Source organism: Thunnus albacares, chromosome 4, assembly GCF_914725855.1.
Source record: "Thunnus albacares chromosome 4, fThuAlb1.1, whole genome shotgun sequence".
NCBI classification, from domain to species: Eukaryota; Metazoa; Chordata; class Actinopteri; order Scombriformes; family Scombridae; genus Thunnus; species Thunnus albacares.
In genome coordinates this window covers 25,307,727-25,329,437 of record NC_058109.1, presented here as the reverse complement: position 1 = coordinate 25,329,437, position 21,711 = coordinate 25,307,727, and the positions used below count along the sequence as shown (strand labels likewise).

Genomic DNA, 21,711 nt, shown 5'->3' with positions numbered 1-21,711 from the left:
GAGCCAGATTAATCTTGGCTGTCATGATTTGACTAGACAGTGCACAGGCTGAGCAGCTTGGGCTGAAAGCACAGAGAATATTAAATAAATTTACGCATTGCTGTTTGGTGGTTTGCTGCTGTTTTGCTCTCTATTTGCTTTTTTTATTCATGCACTATTAATGGGCTTGTGTTTGGCAAGAAGAACAAACATTTTAAGTGAGCAGAGAGATACAAGAACTGACTGATTGTGGAGAGAAAAGAATCCCAGTTGTCCTTGAAAACACACACAAAGAATACACTAACCTGCATTTGTACAGACCCATATGCATTCAAGACTGTTTGCGTTAAGACTGTGCAACCACGTACACAAAGCAAAGTCAGAGGAAAACAGATCCATTCACAGATTCTACAGCTTTTATGTCTACTCTATTTGAATAGTGAAGAAATAAGAAATACAATGGACTGTCCTCACAGATCATGATGTCATGCATCGACACAAACTTGTGTTTCCAGCCATTCCTGATAAAAATAAAACACACCAACAGATAATACCAAGCTCTAAAAATAAACAAAAACCCCTGTGTTTTAATCCTCAAAACCTGATTGGTTCCTCGGTGGTCAATGCACCTCTTTCACTGCTCGTGGAACTCGATCCCCCTTACTTAAAAGCAAAAAAAACATCTGATCTGTGCCAATTAGGTTAAACTAATCAGATTTGAGCCAGCGGGTGAAGTGCAGGTTTGGTGGCCTTGTAACCTGAGGTGGCACAGCACAGGCTAACCAGGTAATGATCCATTAATTGGCTAACAACAAGATGGCTTGACCGTTTGGTAGAGCAGTTACAGGATATCATCTGGCTAAACCTGTCTGATCTGTTTGTACAGTCGCTCCAATCCCATTTCATCTCTCAGGATGCCCTGGCCATTATGGAACCACGCCATCTGTACACACCACTGCCAGATCAGGACAAAAAGAAACTTCTTGAAATAACCATTTGAGTCCATGATAAGATGTTTAAACTGTTTTCTTTCAATGTGCAAGCACTGACCAACATACTAATCACAAGGGAACAGCAGTCTCCCTTTAGGCCGGTCACTGGCTGTGTCTGCTGTGCATTACTGTACTTTACTACATAGTGATAGTGAGTAGTATGAACAAACTTTTTATGGGAAAGTTATGAATATTGCAGCAACACAGATCCCACAGTCACTAGATGATCAAAAGAGCCATCCCATAATTCTCTACACTTTGTTGTTGCCATAGCAATGAGCCGGTGCGGGGATATTTTTAAATCAGGATGTCTGACAGCTTTCACTGAAAAATGCAAATTAAAATGTGTACATAATTGCATGGTGAAATGTGTCTTTAGCAAAGGAGCTACATAATGAATGATGAGAATTATGAATTATTTCATCTGAGTTGTTCTTCCTGTGTTCTAGGCTGACTTCACATCAGTCTAAGTGTGGTAGCTAGAACTCTGTGATAATTCAGTCATGTCATTTATGGACTTTCACTGATGTCATGATGATCACATTTTAGCTTTACATAATTCAAATTAATGATTCCAAGCAAATTGTTACAGTTTTAAATGTATGTATAAGTTTGATCTGACGTAATGCAACAATAGAACACAATACATTGCACTGAAGGTCAATTTAATTCTTTTATTTGTGACTTTGCAGACATATCTATTTGGTGTGATGTAAATCAATTTTTGGAAAAATACTTTTGTTAATACTGTGATACTGATTTCAGTCATACCTGCAAGCCACAGCGGTAGTAACATAATGCAGTCTACATAGTAAATAGAATGCACTTCAGTATTCAGTGGATACCAATAAGGTGGGTGAAATGTCAAATTTCTTTTTTTATTGATCTTAATTTTATTCCAGACCAAATGACTTTGTTTGCTTCTCAAAAATGATATGCATGTGATGGCCAATAACATTGTTGTTGTAGTGTGGTATCAATTTATGGTAAAGAGTGTCTAATAAGAGATTTATTTATGTACAGTGTGTTGCAAGTTATTGATGTGAAAGATGACAAAGCATTATATGTAAGTATATCACAGAATCATATCTAAAAACATGGACTCATTAGCAGAGTCACTGATGAAACAGTAGCATACGGAGACATCAAGTCATTAGGGGATTAAGCAACTTGGTGTAGGCGGAGGTTAAAGTGTTTATACATTTTAAAGTTATGCATATGTTACACGTTTGAAATAGTAATATCTTATGTACGGTAATATGAGTTAAGAAAATTTCCACCTTAATTATTCATCCAGAGTACATTTCAGTTGTGGGAAACCTTAAGAGACTCTGGAGACTTGTTCTTTAAATTGCTGCAACCTTATAGGCAGGCTCATTGGTCATGATTTAATGTGCATCTTTTCATAGACCTCAATTATCAATTAACTGTAAGTGTACACCACTGGGAATATCCTCAGTCGTGTCCGCCATATTAACATCCATTAGAAGTGAATCACCTGTCTGCGCTTGAGCTCCTCAGCTGCTGAATGTTTTCCTCTGGGCTACAATCTGTCATACTGGGGAGAAAAAGACTAGTGAGATAATAATTTGCAATTGCTTGTGAATCATTTTCAGGTGCTCATAAATCTCAAAATTAACAATTTGGATCACATAGAATGAGTGGTAAGCCTGAAGACTGATTTCTCTCATTTTAAATATGGCAGGAGAGCAGGACCACCATGAAGATATAACAAATTTGGAATGTCATTGATCCTCTGATGGACCTTGGTAAGCATTAAAAACATATGCTAGGGGTCTCATGTAAATTTAAGAACAGCTCAGACCTTTTAAGTCAAAAAACAAGGCTCTATAATTGCAGCGAGGAAAACAAAAGTTCGCCATACCATAAAGCTCTTCTGAGTCAATTAGCGACAGAAGCTCTATCATGTATATAATTGCCATCAAAAACAATAATGGCTTTGATATTACATGAATAGAGCAACATGATTAGAAGCATGTTGTACCAGAAAACACACCTCCAATTATGAAAAATAAGATGTCGCACTTCAAACACAACACTTAATTTCCCAGGTGCTGTTTGTTGAGTCAGGAATGCCGGCAGTAGGCTACTTTATGCTAAGCTAGTTAGCAGCTCTGCTACCCCCCCCCCCCACCCTCCACCCACCCTCCACCCACCCACCTCTTTTAGGAAGCTTGAAAGAAGGTACATAGATATTTGGTTGGGAAATTTTTGAAGTACCCAATCATAATTAAAATCTAGGTGAGGTGAACAGAACCTAATTAGCTACAAACAGCCTCTTTGTATCATCTCTCGGCTGCCATCAAACACTTAATGTGGCCGGCTTCTGATGTGTGTGCCTTGGGGTGTGCATGGTAGGGAGACCAGGAAACACCAGCCTTTTGATTAAACGCCACACATTTCATTATGATCAAAAATTACAGGAACTTGTGTCGTGACTTTCTTTTGATTTTGGCTGTTTTCCCTCCACTTCACGGCCATGAGATTTGGAGGACAATGAGGAGAGAAAGAGAAAGAGAAGTGAAGAAAAGGGAGCTTTGATGTTTCTAGTTGTTCAATTCATGGCTGCTTTTGTAGATGTCCTCTAAGAGTTTAGCTCACTTTAAACTACACTACTTTTCTGCTCAGTGTGTGGGCTTGAAACAATATTATAGCATATGGCTTAAAAGTGATCACAAAGCAATCCTCCCCCACCATGTCAGAAAATACTTTACCACATGCTGGAGCGGTGTGGTTTGATATTGACTGAGTTCCTATTGAGATCCTTATGCAAAAAAAAGTGTTTTCGTTATAAGTGCTAGATGTCAGCTAGCATGAATGAAGCATTAGGTCATAAATATATACTTATCCATGCTAGCTGCATGGCTCCAGAGATGCCTATGTTGATAAGCCCACCACTTTGGTCCCGACTGAAATATCTCACAAATTGCTGGATGGATTACTATGAAGTTTGGTGCAAATATTTGTGTTTCTGGACTATGTGTCTTAATGATTTTGGTGACATTTCCTCTAGTGCCACTATGGGGTTGACACTTGTGGGTTTTAGTGAAATATCTCAACAGTTGGATGCATTGCAATGAGATTTGGTACGTCCCTATCAAGATGAATTGGTATAACTCAGATTATCACCAAATACCCACAGAACTAACAGCACTCCCATCAGTCTCAGCTGTACTTTGTATTTAGTGCCAATTACACTAGGACAGTGAACATGAAACACTATACCTGCTTAACATCTGCTATGTAACATCTGTCACTGTGAGCATGTAAGCGTATTGACCTTGGCATTAAACTCAAAGCATCCCTGTGCCTAATTCAAAAACTCAAAGAGCCGTTAGGGTGGCTAGACTTTTGGTCTTGTTTAATTAAAGATAGTAGAGTACAACTTTACAAGCTCATTCTAGCTTTCATAAAGTCATTTTCTTTATGGCAGAAAATTAATATTGTTAATAATATATTTGATCAATAAAGTATTTATCAAATGTTGTGGTAAATGATTATCCAGTAAGAATGAACTTCCTCATTCACCCTCAGATGCCTACAATATTTTGAATGCTTTCAAACAGGTAAGATGAGCTTCATGATTAGTGCTGATCTTGGATCAGCTCCGTGTTTTATATTATAATGAATGAGACAGTTAAGGGATCAGTGATCCCAGATCAGTGCTTTTACTCAGGGAGACTCGATACATTTTGGTCTATTTCCTGCGTACCCGTGGGAGACATCATGTCAAAACACCTACTTCTAATGACTGCCTACTTTGTCTAGCCCATTCCAAACCAGGGGCTCTATGCCAAGCTTTTGCCCATGCCAGACTTTGGGTCTCAGTGACAGTAACTGTTTTAGTCATATCTTGGCAGGTATGCTTATGCTAAGGGTTTTAGTGAGCAGGAAGTTTGGGGTTTGGCTGGTGTTATATTAACAGGGTCTGTCATCTCAGCTGGGCCCAGAGCTGAAATCAGATCCCACACACCTCTCTGCGTAACATTGACGGATCATGTTGCCTCTTGACCACTGAGAACTTGCAGAACAATACTAAAACCAAAGATACACATTTAAGTTCATAAAGGAAATGTTGCACCTGTGTCTGCTGATTCATTTTTCATGTGTAGCATCGAGAATGTTTGCAACAAGGCGCTACTGAGGCCATTACAATTCTGGAGCTGATTTGCAATGATTATGCACTGAGTTAAGTTCTCAGTGAAAAACATAAACGGTGAATGTTCTCACAACGCTGTTCCCCCAAAATTACCTGCAGTTTCATCACCTCCCGGTAGCTGAGGTTTTTGTCATCAGTGGTGTCACAGCACACACTGTAGCTGTGTCTTAAGTCTCTCCAGCACTGTAAAGCTCGGTCCCAACCTGCCCTTGACGGAGGAGCTTGTCACCCTCACACAGTAATTATACCAGAGCTGATGTCTCCTCTTTCCATTGAATTATTGAGAAGGTGGAGAGGACACAAGATCCCATGTAGAGAGAGACAGTACTGTTCACATCCCAGTGGCCTAGGGGTAAATCCAAAATGGACACAGCTGAACAGAAAGAGAGTTCCTGTAGATGATACTGTTGAGTCTTTATGTTTTCAGTCAGTGTTACATCTGTGATACTATTTTAAAAAAAAATTCTAGTAACACAATTATTTTCAAATTATTGCACTGTATCATATACATTTTGAATTGATATTGGTCTGTCCCAGGCCGGAAAATTAACAGTGAAATGTGGACCGGAGTTTACAATTATGCACGCAAGCCTCTTGGTATGTAAGCAAGACTATCAGAATAGAGTGCCAGCTTATGCAGGATGTGTTTTACACCCCTTTGGCAACTTTAAGCTACAGCAGTGTAAGCGTAAATAATCTGTGGTGCTAATAGAAATACTGGACACCCATGAAAACAGCTCAACTGCAGCTGTAACACAGTATATATGAGCTTCTTACTCCAAGAAGTAAGACAAACCTTCTGTCGGTCCATTTGGGATTGATAATACAAATGTCATTCCAACAGACTTAAGCAACCAGACACCTCTCAGACTAGTGTTGTTGTTTTCACAGGAAATCCTGCCATGGCACTCTAAAAATGCAGTCAATGCTCATGCATAGTCTGCAGTTTGTGGTTTCTACAGAACATATACATTTCATAAAATGCACCGTAACCAACCTCAGCTGCCACAGACTCTTGTCATCAGAAGTTTGTTTCATAATCTAAATGGGCCTTATTTTATTGACAGAAAAGTCAGTGAGCCTGTTTGCAATGCTGCTCTCACATTCACTGCTAGTATTTTATTGTAGCTCCACCACTTGGCTCTTGATTACATGAATACGAGAGTCTTTTCTAGTTCTATGTTGAACAGCCCAAGGTCATAGAAATACTGCAGAATGTGCTCTCTGTTGCTTAGGCGGGGGATGTTGTCCTCAGATAAAGTAGCTTGGATTTTAAACCAGAAAGAATTGCAAGAAAAATAATCATGATATTAATTAACTGCCCTTCCAAGAAAAAAGCTTTATGAGTAAATGTAGTCTGATAAAGGCATTACAAATAGCAACCGCAGAAAAAAAGACATTCACCATGTTCCTCTTCATAACTCACCTCTGCACATCTAAGTTACCATGGCACCATGGCAGATGTAGTTCACACACGACTTTCCTTCATCCCACCTCCACTCTGTGTGTGGGTTTTCATTTTATTTCACATTTACAGTCAGAAATGTTACGCTTATGAAGATGCAGACTGGAGGGAAAATGAATCAACAAATCAACAAGTGGTGGCACATTTCACAGTTGGTAGCTGAGATGAACTTATATGTTTGAACTTATGGACATAAAACATAATGAGTTTTTTGCGTTTTATTCGAACTGAAATGTCTGAAACACACAACAATTACAAATCCTTTCAGCGTTTCTCACATCCAGCTGCTCAAGCTTTAAATGACACACTGTATGAAAACATTTTATGGTTTGGTAGTTCTTGTTTTCCTTCTTCTGAGAGGGTCATGAGGATGTCACACTCAGTGTTCCTTATGTAATCCGCACAAAAGAACTTATATAATCAATTCTATGGTAAGACCTTGAGGTTTCTGTAGGATTGTGCTCGAGGGCTTGATGTTAGTTACCTGAGGATTTTTCAGTAGACACACCTACACACACACACGCAAGCATACACAGGGAAATAAAATACAATTTCTCTCCTTTTCACTCCAGGCTGCCTTCCACACAGAAACCCATTACAGAGAGAAAAGGTGACATGTAGGAGTAGCACAGGACGGCTGGCCTCAGTTCAGTGCCTCCGTCTCCACCCATGACAGAGCAGTGAGTGGCCCTCACTCACAGCTGTCCTGGACTCAGTCAGCCAAGCACAGCTCAAACCGGGAAAACAACATGATATGCTAGGATGCTAAGATGAGCCTGGCGGTGCAATTTTCTTCCTGGAGGAAATAGAGGGACAGAGAGTAATTTAAATGCTAAACAATGCTACCTGTCGCTGTAACTCCAAGACAGCTTTCTGATGACTTCCTGGTTGGATTGGTCATACAGGAATGCGATGCGTGAGGCAATGTGATGAAAGTGGGGTTACAGGGCTGATTGTGGCCAAGAGGGGTCATTTTATTGATTCAGTGCATGTTACCAAACATTAGCATTTAAAGCTATTGTGTCTGCAGCTAATCTGGAATCTGACATGGAAATCCAAAGGCCAGAGAGGGTGGAAAAAAGTATTAAATAACACATCATACATATGATACTTAATGTTAAACAACATAATTGGAATAAAAAAGCCAATCACAAATTGAAGTGTCCATATCATTACAAATCATCCAGTGCCAAGACTACCCTAAAGTGTTTTTGATGTCTTTGATGTCTGTTTATGTATATTAACTCTTCAACAAATATAGTGGCAGTCAACTTACACCATCTATAAAACCAACATCATGAACAAGGTGATCATCATTGGATGTAACAGCCTTCCTGCAATATAACACAGAGCACTATTAATGCTGTCCCTGCACAGTTTCATCAGATGTGACACACATGCTTGGTACCATATGGAGAGGGAAAAAAGCTACATGCTGTAAAAGTAGAAAGTTTAATTAATGTTCATATACAGTATATTAACAATCTGCAGGAGCCATAACCTGACAGCTAATGAAAGGAGAAAAATGTCACCCTGGATGGGTGGAGGGACATAGAAGGCTGTCATTTGAGTTTTAAATCTCCTCCTCTGATATCTGAATATTACCACAGCTATTAGTGTTGTGTTTGACCTCAAGTGTGATTATTCCTTTCTGTATGAGGATTCAGGATATAATTTTTTTCTTAAGGCTTAAAGTTATGTATAATTAAGAGCGTGGCCGCTTTGAGTGACAGTTGGGTGTTGTCACAGGCAAAACGCTATCACAGCAACAACGTTGGTGAGGTAACGTAACCATGGCGTAACTTCAGATTCACGGAGTATAGCCGTAGCTGTTGCTATTTCAGTGTGTTTTCAGTTCATGAAAGTTAACTAACATTTTGGCTGCCTAAAAAGTCTTGTTGAGCATTTGGTTGTACCAAAAGACCCTCTAAGGAGTCGAATGTTTAGTTTTTCCAGTAGGTATGTTTTGTTTTAATGGTTTTAATCCTGCTTTTCACTAGTGAAAACTAGCATTAGTATTATAACAGTTAACCATAGATTGTAAATGCACCACGCTAACCAAGCTAGCAGCTAGCGTTAGGGTCAGCTCCACCCTCTTGTCCAAATATGGTCATTGGCTCCTAAAATCCAAGATGGCGATGGTCAAAATGCAAACTCAAGGCTTCAGAACGGGATTCTACAAACCAGTGGCTAACATTGCGGTGGCTACGTCCATTATTTTTTACATTCCATGGTAAAACCAAAAGAACAAGCTGAATGAGGCTAAAATGTTCTGTACAGCTGAGGGCAACTGCAGTCGGTTGATAGTTCTCCGAAGGTTTGCCACCATGAATGACACCTTTCGCAACACACATGGTTTTTGATATAAATATAAGTGCAGCTTGAAGAGAGGAAGAACATTGCTTATTGTAAATATTTGAGAGAAAATTTTAAGTAGCGATCACTCCAGGATTCCTTTTTAATCTTATTCTGTTCCAACTGCGCTTATAAAATTTTGTGTAACCATGGCCATTTTATCAAGGGCACTGTTCCATATTTGCAGCCAACATGTCTTACCCTGAGGCAATGGTCAGCAATAACTGCACCCACAACACAACCTCATCGCCTCACTACACTCTCCAAGGTTTCGTATGAGAAGTTTCACTTTAAGTCATCCAATCTCATCAACTGACCTTAACCGGCAAAAGCAATGAAATTCAGAGAGGAAGATGAGCAATACATAAGTTGGCTCGCGTTTTGTATTAAAAAAAGGAAACGATCATACCAAAAATGTGTCCAAGTTATTTAAATGGTACACTGATATAATTGTGATTTCTCTTTCACTCAGTCAGATGCAATATGTGGACACTACTAACACATGAAGGATAGGTGGATTTTACAACTATGAGTGATGAGCACAACAGAAACATCTCCCCGCTAAGAAGCATTCTTCCCCAAGAACTCAGAGGACAGTGTACAGTTAAATATGTGGGCTATTGTTTTCTATTGTAAGGTGTTTTTCAATACAGTGACTAAAAAATAAATAAAAGACATCATTCTGTCATTAATTTTCTTCAGTAGGTCTCCTATGACAGCAGAAAGAAGAGGGATGAAAAGCAGTGAGTGTGTTGAAAGGTGTACACACAAACCAATACAACCAATAGTAAAATAATAATAAAACCAATAGTTTTCTCTAGCGGCTTTTATTCACCGTATGAAGAAGGAATGATGGCAAAATTGTTTCTCAATTCATTTCTCTAAACTGACTGCAATTGCAATGAGTATGACAAGGTGCAAATTGTGCAATCCAAAATGTTATTAAGCAATGCATACAGGTAATCAAGATGAAGGAACTACACTAACTTCTATTGTAAAATGTTTCCAGCTCATATTTCCCTTTGTCTCAGCGTACACACACATACACACAAATACGTGTGCAGAAAGCTCCAGTGCTACAGACGTACTTATCTAATGACCTTGTACACGTAGTTAAGATATCCCCATTTGACACAGCTAATTGGCCGACATGTCAGAGGATGTTTAGCAGCTTAGGAAATCACATCTGCCCATTGATTTCTCCCCACTACACCCCCTCCATCAGACATTGTATTGCTTAATCCAGTCTACAACTCTATTGTTGTGAATCCTCAATGGATTCTCAGGCAGAGGAGGAGGTGAGAAAAAAAAGAGAGAGAGGGAGAGAGAGGGAAAGAGAGGAGAGAGAACAAGCGATTAAGAGGCACTTGGGATAGGGAAGGTAAATTAGAGACTGTGGGTTTTCGCATGTGAGAAAGAGAATTAAACTACAGTGTAGATGCAAACAGAGAGATCCGGATGCAGAAGAGAGAGCAGAACGCAGTTTACAGTCATGCTCCTCCTTTGTGCTGAGGCATATTTAATGGCAGGAGGTTGTCATGCAGCAGTATGCCTTCATATGCTACTGTGCCATGCTACTTGTGTTTGTGCTGAGCTGCTGTGCCAGCTGAAGCGTGCAAGGTTGTGCCGTGTCATCTGCTCTCAGCTTTAAGCTTGTCTTCCCTCTGGTTAATCAGGAGAGTTTCTCTGTCTTCCTGTCTCTGTAGTGAATCTTCTGATGCTTTTAAACCCACTTTTAGGGTCACAGCACACACACGCTCGCACACAGATACACAAGTGAAAAAGCTTGGATTGTGATCTCTGTGTTTAAACGAGGGCTGAGTGTCTTTGTAAATAATTTACACTTAAAATTATATACTGTATGGCAAATATAATTGCAAAGTTATGCTTTTAATAATGAAATAATTTAACTCAGTTAATCAATATCACAAAAAAACATTTTGTCACTCAACTCTATTGTAGATAACTTTGGTTTGATTTGCTATTTCTTCAGGAGGAATTGTTTTCAATTAAAGCTGTTGAAAGTGAGATTTGTAGACAAAAACGTGATACCATTCACCTACATACTATTGGTGGCAGCAGATGTTAAAAAACTAGGACAAATGCAACCAAAATCTGTGGCTAGACAGAAGGGCTAAGTGTGTTTTTTATGATTCAGGTGAACAGACCCTTTAGGTTTTTTGTATGCTTGTACATGATATAGAGACAATGCACCATGGCGGCCACAATGACACAGACACACATACACACACTTTCTGATAGGGCAGAGTCTCTTTAAGCTGCCAGCACAGTTGCTATGGAAACTAAGTTTGTCCAGTTCATATACAAAAAAAAAGTCTTACATTTCTGGCGACCTTGGCTTTCTGGCCAAACTTGTCAGTCTGCACACTCCAGCCCCCGCCACACGTGGTCTGCAGATAGAAAACCTGCAATTGATCTAAAATGCATACAAGGTTGTGTTGAGTCATCGTATCAAGGTAAGTATATCACTGATTTTAGGCAGCAGTGCTTTAGTTGATTGTGACATGCTCACTTTATTCTCTTTCAACATATCAAACACCACTTTCACACATGCACTGCAAGTCCAAATCATTTACTTTGGTCACTCTTGCAATCTGTGTATGTGCAGCATGTGTAAACAACTTACTGGGTTCAGTTCTCTACGTATATAAGTTAGTGGTTTTAGATCTCTTATGAGACTTGTGTCACGAGACTCTGTTCTTACATGACATGACTGCACATCAGACACTGTGGGTGGCAATATTGCTGGAGGAAAGCAGCAACTTGGAAAATAAGTACACCACAGAAGAAGAATTTTCATACAGACTGTCTAAATGTTGTATTCTGAGACTGATCTTGCAGTTGAATAACTGTTTACCCCCGTGGCTGGATTGCTGAAATGTTAAGTGTCACAGAGACAACCTCAAAGGGAAGACACAATATTTTATATCAAATGGTTGATTTTTCACTGACACTAAGACAGTGGCCAGAGTTAGGGTAGCTTTTGTGACGATGTAAAACTACATACGAACATCTGAGCATTTTGTGTTCTTTATCTGGGATAAAAGAATAGTGCACTAAAAATTGATCTTTTGAGTATTAAATACTCACCCACTGAGAGATTAAAGGGTTGTTCTAAATAGATCTTGCTCAATCACCGACAACACCTCTTTAGCCAACTTGGATTCATGACAGTTGGTTTCCCATGACAACCTAGCTTAAAGGAAAATTACAGTTTATCTCTCTAGCATGATTTTTACATGAATCGTTTCGATCATTTGTTTCTGTGTCTGAACTAAAGTAAACACAGGAAGTAGCCACCTGTAGCAGCCATTATGGCTAACTGCATAGAGATCTATATCCGGGTCAGCTTGCCGGCTAACCAAACCACCCACATATTCATCTGCGCACGCCTGTTTGTTAACATGTATGAGGCTGACTTTCACTGTGGTTAGACTGTAAGGAATCTAAAAAAACTAAATGCAATGACAGATTATCCCATGGACTATTATGTGGATGACCGTGAGTCATTTCACTTTGACAGGCCAACCATATTTATTTGAGGCAGGCAGAATGGAGTCAGAAAGGCAGCAGGACCCATCAGGAAAGACAATGTACTGTAAGTAATGTTACTTCAGAGAAACTGCTGGTGTTCCTGCAGTTACTGGTCTCCTGGCGAGTGAGGAGGAAAACTTTTTCTGCACTTTTTTTCTGGACCTGTTGCTGTTAGACTCAGAAAAGTGTCCACGGATAAGAGTGATCCCAACTGTGTAACTACTACAAGTGGGTTTACAGCGCTTATCACAATTGTCGCCGTGGAGACTGTTTCACCTCCACAAAATCAACTGTAAGAAAAGAGCGAGGCCACAACACATAACTGTGTGAATAATATCAATATATCTCCGTTGTGCAGCAGTAGTCCATGAAAACTGCTCAGTGTGTATCAAGTCATTTTATCCTTGCAACTTGAAAACTTGCAAACATGAACCATGTTATTCCATCTACTAAGTTACTACTTCCCTGAATTTTGTGAATCACCAGAATCTCAATAACAGAGTTGGAAATTAGCATGACACATAGAGCCACAATGGCTACATTTATGGGAAATACATCAGGTTCAAATTAAGTGGAATTTGCCTTTAGCAGCAAAAGCATCAAAGCATCCACTGGAACTTTCTAAATAGTCCATTTATACCACTGGTATGTCCACAACCATGCCTATGTCAACACTCATTCAACAAATATGGCTATGCACACCTTCTATTTGTTGCTAGTGCTGTTAGCAATTAGCAGTGGTAATTACACTTGTTTACACTGGTCGTTGGATCATCAACAGTCACAGCGATAACTGCAAAGGGGTATAAAATATTTTAATCCAATGTTTGACCTTTGACCTTATAAAATTATTTGGCACAAGACAGACAGTGGCCAGAAATAAGGTCACTTTGGTGACGTAAAAACATTTTAGAAGAATGTCAGATTTTGTGTGCATTTCCTGAGAATGTTGCTTTTTTTGGTTCTCACCAGATCTGTGGTACAAGATGTACGGGAATTTCACCCCTTGAGAGTTTAAAAGATTGTTCTAGAAAGATCAGAGCTTGCTCCAATACAGTAAACAGCGGCTTAGCTTATCTGGTTTCATGTCAAGAACAAAGCATCATAAACTTTCAAACCACTCCTGAAGCGTAATACACTCCTGCGTTCATTCATGTCCTCAATATGTCACAACAACAGTGTTGGGCGAGTTACTTCCTGATAACATATTACTCATCGAAAAACGAATCACATTACTTTACTAATTACTCATCAGCAAAGGTGCCCTTTAACAACTCCAAAGCCATACCCACACCTCAAATCTTTTGAATTTAACATGTGTAGAAATAGAAAATGAGACATTGTGGTTAACAAGCATCCAGCCCATGGTTTGGAGGCATTTACTCATCATTGACTGCAAGTTTAGCCCCGCGGTGACTGCATGCAGCATTGCACAAGTCCTCACAGTGAAGCCCTGGGGTTCACACACATCTCATCTCTGCACAAAACCAGCTAGTTCCTGATTCTAGTCTTATGGCAAATGTGAACAACCCAGCTAACAAAGCACAACATGTATATATGACAACTTTGGAGTTACTGGGAGTCACATTTCTCCTCTTCTGAACACACAGAGATGAAATGGATATCAGCTCTTTCACCAAATTTGAAACACAGATTGTTTGTGTTATATTACATTATTGTGTTACTGCCCAACTCTCCCCAACACTCATTCAACAAATTATGGTCATGCACAGCTTTTGTTGCTGGCGCAGATAGCTGTTAGCAGCCACAACAACACTTGTTTACATTGGTCACAAGTGTTTCTTTAACCGCAGGGCTTTTCCACACATGATGCAGAAAGAAAAATGCATATACTATACAAGGTACATATGGGAAAGGGCCATGCGCTCCCCATGACTTCAGCTCTCTAATTGATTGGACTGAACTCTTGATTCAAATCACTGTTGAGAATAACAGCACGAGGTCTTACAGTATGGAGTGAATATTGGTGTGGAGACTAGAGAGACAAACAGCTGTCATATATTTGGGTCAGATGCAGGGTTAAAGGCGCTGCCAATGGCAAGGCTGCCCTCACAGGTACTCTGCCTAGAAATAAAGTGTCTGTGCATGTTTGTGTGAGTCTGGTGCAGAGCTGGTTAGACAGATTCCTGAGCTGCCTGTCGGTGTGAGAGGCGTGAAGTCATGGTGCATCAATCAGCAACCTGCCGTCTGAGGTGCCAGAACCTTCCATAGTACCTGGAGCGCTGGAAACAGCTGAGACTGCATCTCTAACCCCCCCGCCCCCTGAAAAACTCACTTCACAGACGTCGTCTTAAAACAAGGCTGGCTCACTTGCCTCCACTAACTTTACTTAGCCCAGAGACCCCCACTGCTCCCATTCATCCACTCAGTTTTTCCTAATACAGTAAAAGTGGAAATAGTTCAGAGCGAGAGGCGAATCATTTGACTCTGCATGTGTCCTTTGAGATAACGTGCTACGCTTATACCAGAAATTTCTTGTCTTTAGAAGAGAGAGAGAGAGAAAGAGAAAGAGAAAGAGAGAGAGAGAGAGAGAGAGAGAGAGAGAGAGAGGGAGTGAAGAGAAATAACAAGCTCTCTGAAGTATACAGCATTCAGTTGCACATGTCTAATTTCAGTGTCAAAGGACAGAATGCAGAAAATGTTTTTGTTCACACATTTTTCTTTGTCGTCACGCACATACACAACAGCACAACAGTGCATGGACGCAATTGCATACAGTGAAAATATTTGTTTGTGGACGTATATATCTACCCCCCTGTATCTAGAGGATGACTCTGCCTTTGATGACCTCTTCCTTTTGATCTTTGTTCTGCAATATATTTTTCCTGTACAACAAAAAGCCACAGACATGATTGATAATGCATGCATGCTCCGCTGGCTGCTGGCATATTGCTTTGATCTCTGTCAAAACTGAACGAGAGGAGCTGATAAAATGTAGGGCAACCCTCGTTCTGCTGGGTTTAAGGGAACTAGTGAAGCTTGGAATGAATGGTGAGACCTAACTACTGGATTAGTAACAGGCAAACACACCAAAAGTCTTGGAAGTCAAAGCTGACTGAGATGATGTTCTCAATCACTCTCTTAATGGCTGCATCAGCCTCCATTTCACCCCAGTGGGAATTGCACCGACAACCTCCCATCCAATCTCTGCTGAAGACACTTTAAGAGAAAAGAAGTGGTATCTGACATGAGATTGTTGAACGCAGACATCTTCTCTAAGCGCAGGCTGTATATAGACTGGCTTTAAAGTTCTGTGACAGCTTTGGCCTTTCCATAAGGGGCTTCAAGACCAAACAATCCTTGACACACATACAAACATACACAGCATCTCTCATTCGCTCCTCTTTGTCTATCTCTCCCTCTCTCTTTCTCTCTCTCCCGCTGTCTAAGAGCGCCGCTAGAACATGCATGTATTATTCATTTAGCAACTAGCAGGATGTGGGGCCTTGTCAAGAACTGAACCCACCACAGCGGCGAGCGGAGGGAAGCAGAGAGCAGTAGAGGGGGATGGGAAAGGAGTAAGAGAGACGAAAGAGAGGGTGTCAGAGGGAATGGAGAGATGGAGAGATGTATTATCCAGTAAGCCTTTGTCTCTATGAGTGGGTCTAGACACAGCTGTTAAAGTAGTGTACACATACAGCATGAATCTCATAGGTCTCCTGTTGGAGCACATACACCCAGTACTCTTCTTTCCAATGGGAATTGAACCGACAACCTCTCTCTGCCCCTCACCAGAGCTATCTCTGCAGTAGGAAATTGCTATTGAAGTTGAGGGTAGCCTCTCGCCTCGCAGCGCTGTCACCAAAGTTAAATCTAGGTAGAATATTTAAACTCTCAGCCAGAAGAGATTGGCTCTTCTGTCTCCCCTGGCCAATCTTAAACAGCAATCTGACTGGCATTTTCTCCTCTCTTGGGCTGTCACTCAAGAGACATCTGTGGTTGAAAGAGTCGTAACACTCGGTCAGGATGAGCCATTACTCTGGAGATGGGCTTCACATTGTGCCTGTAGGAGAAGGGGTCAGACGGATGAGTGGATAACAGAGGGAAGAAGGTGAGTTGAGGGATGGGGTATGGACACAGGGAATGAACACAGGTGGTTAAGGGTCAGGTAAAGGAAGCAAGAGTAGGAGGAGGAGGGAGGAGAGCCAGCTTCTAGATGCGGATGGATGTGATGAAAAATTGAGCCCTGGGGAAAAGGAAAATTAAAGATGGACTATACACACATAAGTTTAAATGGGTAAAATCCCGGAGGGCCCGAGAATGACCGTGTGTGTTTGGGTACTGTGCAAAAGAGGACAGATATAGGTCGTTCTGTTGGTGGCATGTGGCAGGGAGGCTTGATGAAGGTCAGTTATTTTGTTTATATCTATTGTATAGATGTAACAAATCATTAATTTAATCTGATAACATTTGCGGGGGGGGGGGTTTTGTATTTTGTTTTCATTGGCATACAGTACTTTCCTGAAGCCAAATGCTTATAATTGTCCATACTTGCTTATGCTAGTTAAAGCTGTAATCAAAATTTGGATCCACTGAATATGTGTAATGTGAAAGGGGTTGCTTGAGGTGACGAACACTAACAGAAAGTTACAGAGTTTTAGTGTCAGTCGGCTCATTGTTTTGCTTTTACAGCCTGAAATTTTACTGTTGTGATTCAGTGTCATTTCTGAGCGTTTATCATGTGTGTTTTCAGTGAAAAAGCTCTTAAAAACCCACTGCTCCCTGTCCAGCATCAAACAGGGGAGAAGAGACATATATTTCCCTCAGGAGAAAACTAAGAAAACTAAGCTAAAACTAAACTAAAACGAGAATGAATATTGGACTTATATTCATTAAGTGGTCAGACACACAACTCCAAATAGATGTGAATGTTGCTCTATGTTTGCTGGATGTGTAAGGAAGATGCTGTTTGCTAACAAGTCCGCAATAATAACTTAAAACATGATATTATGTCAATGTTGTGTTTACAGCTTTCTGACGCCACACATTGGTGGACACTAACTCCCCCTGCGATGGATCTAATCTGGGGACACTGCAAATAAACTGCACCAATTTTCTCCCAGATTTTTTATTTTCCTCAGAATAATTTGAAAGATATAATCACACAGCTAATCACATAACAATTCTACATATAGTGGCTTTAAGGTGGCAGTGGACATGAACTGATTTATTTTTCTGATCTGTCCTTATATAGCACAGGCATAAACATAAAGACAAAGAAAAGAGGAGAAAAGAAGAATAGCATTGCTTAAACCGGGAGTCGTCACTTCTGATCAGCCTGGCTTCCCTGATGGGCGACATTTGTGCAAACAAAGGCCAGCGCTACTGTGAGTAAAAACAGGGCCCAAGGGAGGGGCCGACCCCAAACCATGTGGCCCACCCTGACCCGCCGCCACTGAGAGCGAGGGCACGTCAGCACAATCACATTATGCTAGATAAATGCCCAGCCTGCGCCAAAATGTGTGTGGCTTCTTTATAACAGAAGGCTGCCACATGGCACAATTTAGAAAAACACTAACTTGTGACTCTGAAGATAACACTGTGTGTGCATGAGTGTGCGTATGTGTGTGTGTGTGCGTGTGTGGGGCACCAACACATGGTTATTATGCCCCCGAGCGAGGCTGAAGACAGCTGCACAGTTGTGAAGACAGCGCAGAACAGAAAGGGCCTACTGAACGTGCGCTCATAAAATGGTGCCTGTTAGCCTGAGAAATCCTTGAACTATTCCATTGTGGTGTGACACAACAGATTAATAACTTGTAGAGCCTTTCCCCCCTCTTTATTTGAATTATAAAGAACTACAGCCAGCCCAAGCTCTGATATTTATCAATGTAAGTCTTTTAAACTGGTCTTATTTTTTCTGTATGTGTGCATTTGTTGTATGATAAACTGCAGGTGAGTTGAGGTGAGGGGGGGATTACAGACCCTCCAAAGCCTGTTCAATCAACTTCTCCCTTCAGAACAAACTGTTTTGCTTTCAACTGTTAATCTTGCCCTGAGAGTAAGTGAGAGTTCCTGGCATGTTGGCAGGTGTCATTACCCGACAGCCTATGGGGGCGAGGGATTCACAAACACGGAGTGATGATGTTACACTTCTCCCCCCCAGGCTGTGGATTCCTGTCAGGTCTGTGGGAATGCTGCTATTATCATTACAAAAGCGCTTGTTTGTTCATCAGCTACAGCAGCCACAGCTATTACTTTATACAGTGAAGATTAAAACAACAACAACAAAAAAAAACCTCCCCCTGAATCCAAAAGAATTTTACACATCTAACTTTTAAAAAAAATTTGAGTAGATTTTTGGGCAGATTAATATTCTGGATGAAGTGAGGAGAATCGAGAAGTGATTTCCCCCGTGGAGAAGCTCCAGGCAGGAGGAAGGAGGGCTGCTGGTTGATTACCCCAGCTGGAGTGAGCCATGTGTGGGGAAGCCAAGAATTGGAGCCCCCTTCATGGGCTCCGAGGAAGAGATACATACGCTGGGAATAAGTTAATCCCATAATGACTTCCGATGATGGCAGAGTAGTGTCGGCTTTCTTAGTTCCGATAAGAAAGAGAAAGTAAGGGATAGAGGGGTTTGAGAAAGAGGAGAGAGAGCTGGATAACTCCCCTCTACCCCAGGGCAGTGTAATTATATATGAGGATGAGATAAATGTCCTTTTAAACACACTCCCTTCCATACACACACACACACACACACACACACACACACGTATATGCACACAGGATCCCAGGTAACATATATATGTTCCAGACCTTGGGCATTTCTCCACAAGTCTCCAACTGAGTGAGTGATTTCTCTAAACTGCACCCTTGGGCCAACATACGACCATAAGCTAGCCTGTCAGGAAAGCGGGACACACATTTGGTTAACTTCCCAGTGCAGAAAAACACACGTACACACACAAGCAATCTGGGGAGCGTGGGCCGGCAACGGTGTGAGAGGGAAATGGGTGATAAAATCCTCATTTTCCTTCATTGCCGGGTCGTTTGTCTTCGTCGTGCAGGCGGCTCGCCAGTCATGGAAATGCTGGCCGGCAACAGAGCTGAGTCACATCAGGCGTTCATCTATCATTCGACTGTTTACTGTTACTCTCACTCGCGCTTTCGTTCTTTCTTTCACTCCCTCTCTACGACTATCCCTTGCTTCGGCCTCTATCTCTCACGCACAAAAACTTAGAAAGTACGTAGTTTGACCCCAGCCAACCTTTCTTTATTTCTCTCCTCCTCGCTCTGTTGTTAACTTTTGAAAACGGAGGGAAACATTCACGCAGTGGAAGGGATGTATTTCAGATAAGTTCATGGACTGGACCCAGCGTGCACAACCCAAGACTAACATGGTAAAGTAAGTGTTCTGTCAGCAGAGAGGACTTTACAGGGGGATATTGGCAGTATTTGACAGAGTGAAAGTGTGAGAACTGTTATAAACACACAAGAGGGACCCAAACGCAGAACACGGAGAAGGATGTGTGGTAAGAAAAGGATTTATTGTAGGGGAGGATCTGGATGAGAGGCTGAAGGCAGGGAATGTGGATCCGGCGACAGCAGGGTTGAATAAAGGTAATGGGGGAATGTGGCTGGCGTGAGCGGGAGGGAACGAGAGGCGGTGTTGCAGGCAGGGATATCTTGGAGGCTTGGAAGTTGCTGACAGGCGGACGGACAAGCAGGAGGACAGGCAGGTGAGTAATGACCCTGGGACACAAGAGAAACAAGTTAGCATGCAAGACACGAGGACACTGAATCACTAGGAATATAAAATAAGTTGGCCTTGAGTCGTACCTACTACTGTGGTTGAAACAACAATCTGGTGAAGAGTGGGTGAAGAGCCGGTGTAGATATACTGCAAGCTGATGAATGATGAGAGGCAGGTGAGCAGACTGGGAGAGGTGATAAGCCGATTGCAGACAGGTGTGCAGGATGAGTAGAGCAGGGAGCCAGGAGAATGAGAAAGGGGAACCACACCCTCGCCAACACACACACACAAACGAAATATAAACGCAGAGAGAGACAGACAGGGGAGCACTGGGAACACAGGGAAGAAGAAACACGAGGGAATCTTCTGGTACCATAACAATAACATCAGAAATTAACTCCCTCAGAAATATAAAGTAGTAGAATAAACTGAGTAGAGCAGCAAAGTCTCTCCCTTAAAGTTGCAGCCTCATCTTGTTACCTTTTTATCCCCTAACAAGTGTTAATGTAAATGATTACGCTAAACCCCTTCCTGAACAGCAATTATCCAAATTAGCTTAGCAACTGTAACTTCTCTACATGTTGAAGCAGTGTTGCCAATTTAGGGACTTTCTTACTAGATTTGGACTTTTAAGACCTCTTTAGTGAGGTCTTAAAAAAAAAAAGCCTAGCAAAAAAACAGCAGCGTGTTCATTCAACAGTAAATGGGCCATAAGTGTACGCACCTACTGTACCGATCAATTGTTAATCCCCATTGTTTGACCAGGAAACTAATTCTCCTATTTTTATTTTAAATGATTTAACTTAAGTTTTATTCCTTCTCAGAATACACATAGTTTACAGGAGTGTGTTTATTTCAGTGTCTTGGTCCTCTTTCTTCATGATACTGAAGTTTCACATTCAACAACCTTCATAAAACGCTGAAATTAGAGGTAGCGTTTGCAATAAATTGATGAGATGTGAGCAGCTTAGCTGATGTTAAAGCTTAGAGCATGTTAAAGCATGTCTTCTACATGGATCATCAACTGGTAAGGGTGACTTTTTTCCTGGGACGTGTAGCTTTAGCCTCAATATTTTATATTGTATGTAGCCATTGTAAGCATACCTACTGTGTCGAGTCAGCTGAAAACATTTCTAACAAAGGAAGCAGCCACTCACAAACTTAATTCTAAAATCTCCACAAACTGGAAAGAAAACTATGGCTGCAATTATACATGTGTGAAAATGAATTCTAGTTAGAAAAATATTCAGTGTTAGTCCTTCAACGGCAACAACTCAAATATGCAGTTTTTTTAACCTACAGAAAAACATGGGCTGTTGCCATGAAAAATAAATAAAATCATAAAATCTCTCAGGATGAGGTGAGTGAAACTGATGAGAAAACCATAGTGCAGTGATTGGTTTTTCACCACAGCAATCCATTACCGTGTGGCACGTTTTGAAACTCAGTGTGTTAGTGTAATCAGGTAATG

The 21,711-nt window shown here is 41.0% G+C and overlaps 1 long non-coding RNA gene across 1 annotated transcript; it reads right to left on the bottom strand.

Moving 5' to 3' along the window:
• Positions 1-20,015: 20,015 nt before the first annotated feature.
• LOC122981020 lies at positions 20,016-20,881 on the bottom strand. The gene is made up of 2 exons (XR_006403144.1): positions 20,327-20,881; positions 20,016-20,239 (listed from the first exon to the last, which is right to left on the bottom strand). It is a non-coding gene; the product is annotated as an uncharacterized LOC122981020 (long non-coding RNA).
• Positions 20,882-21,711: the final 830 nt, after the last annotated feature.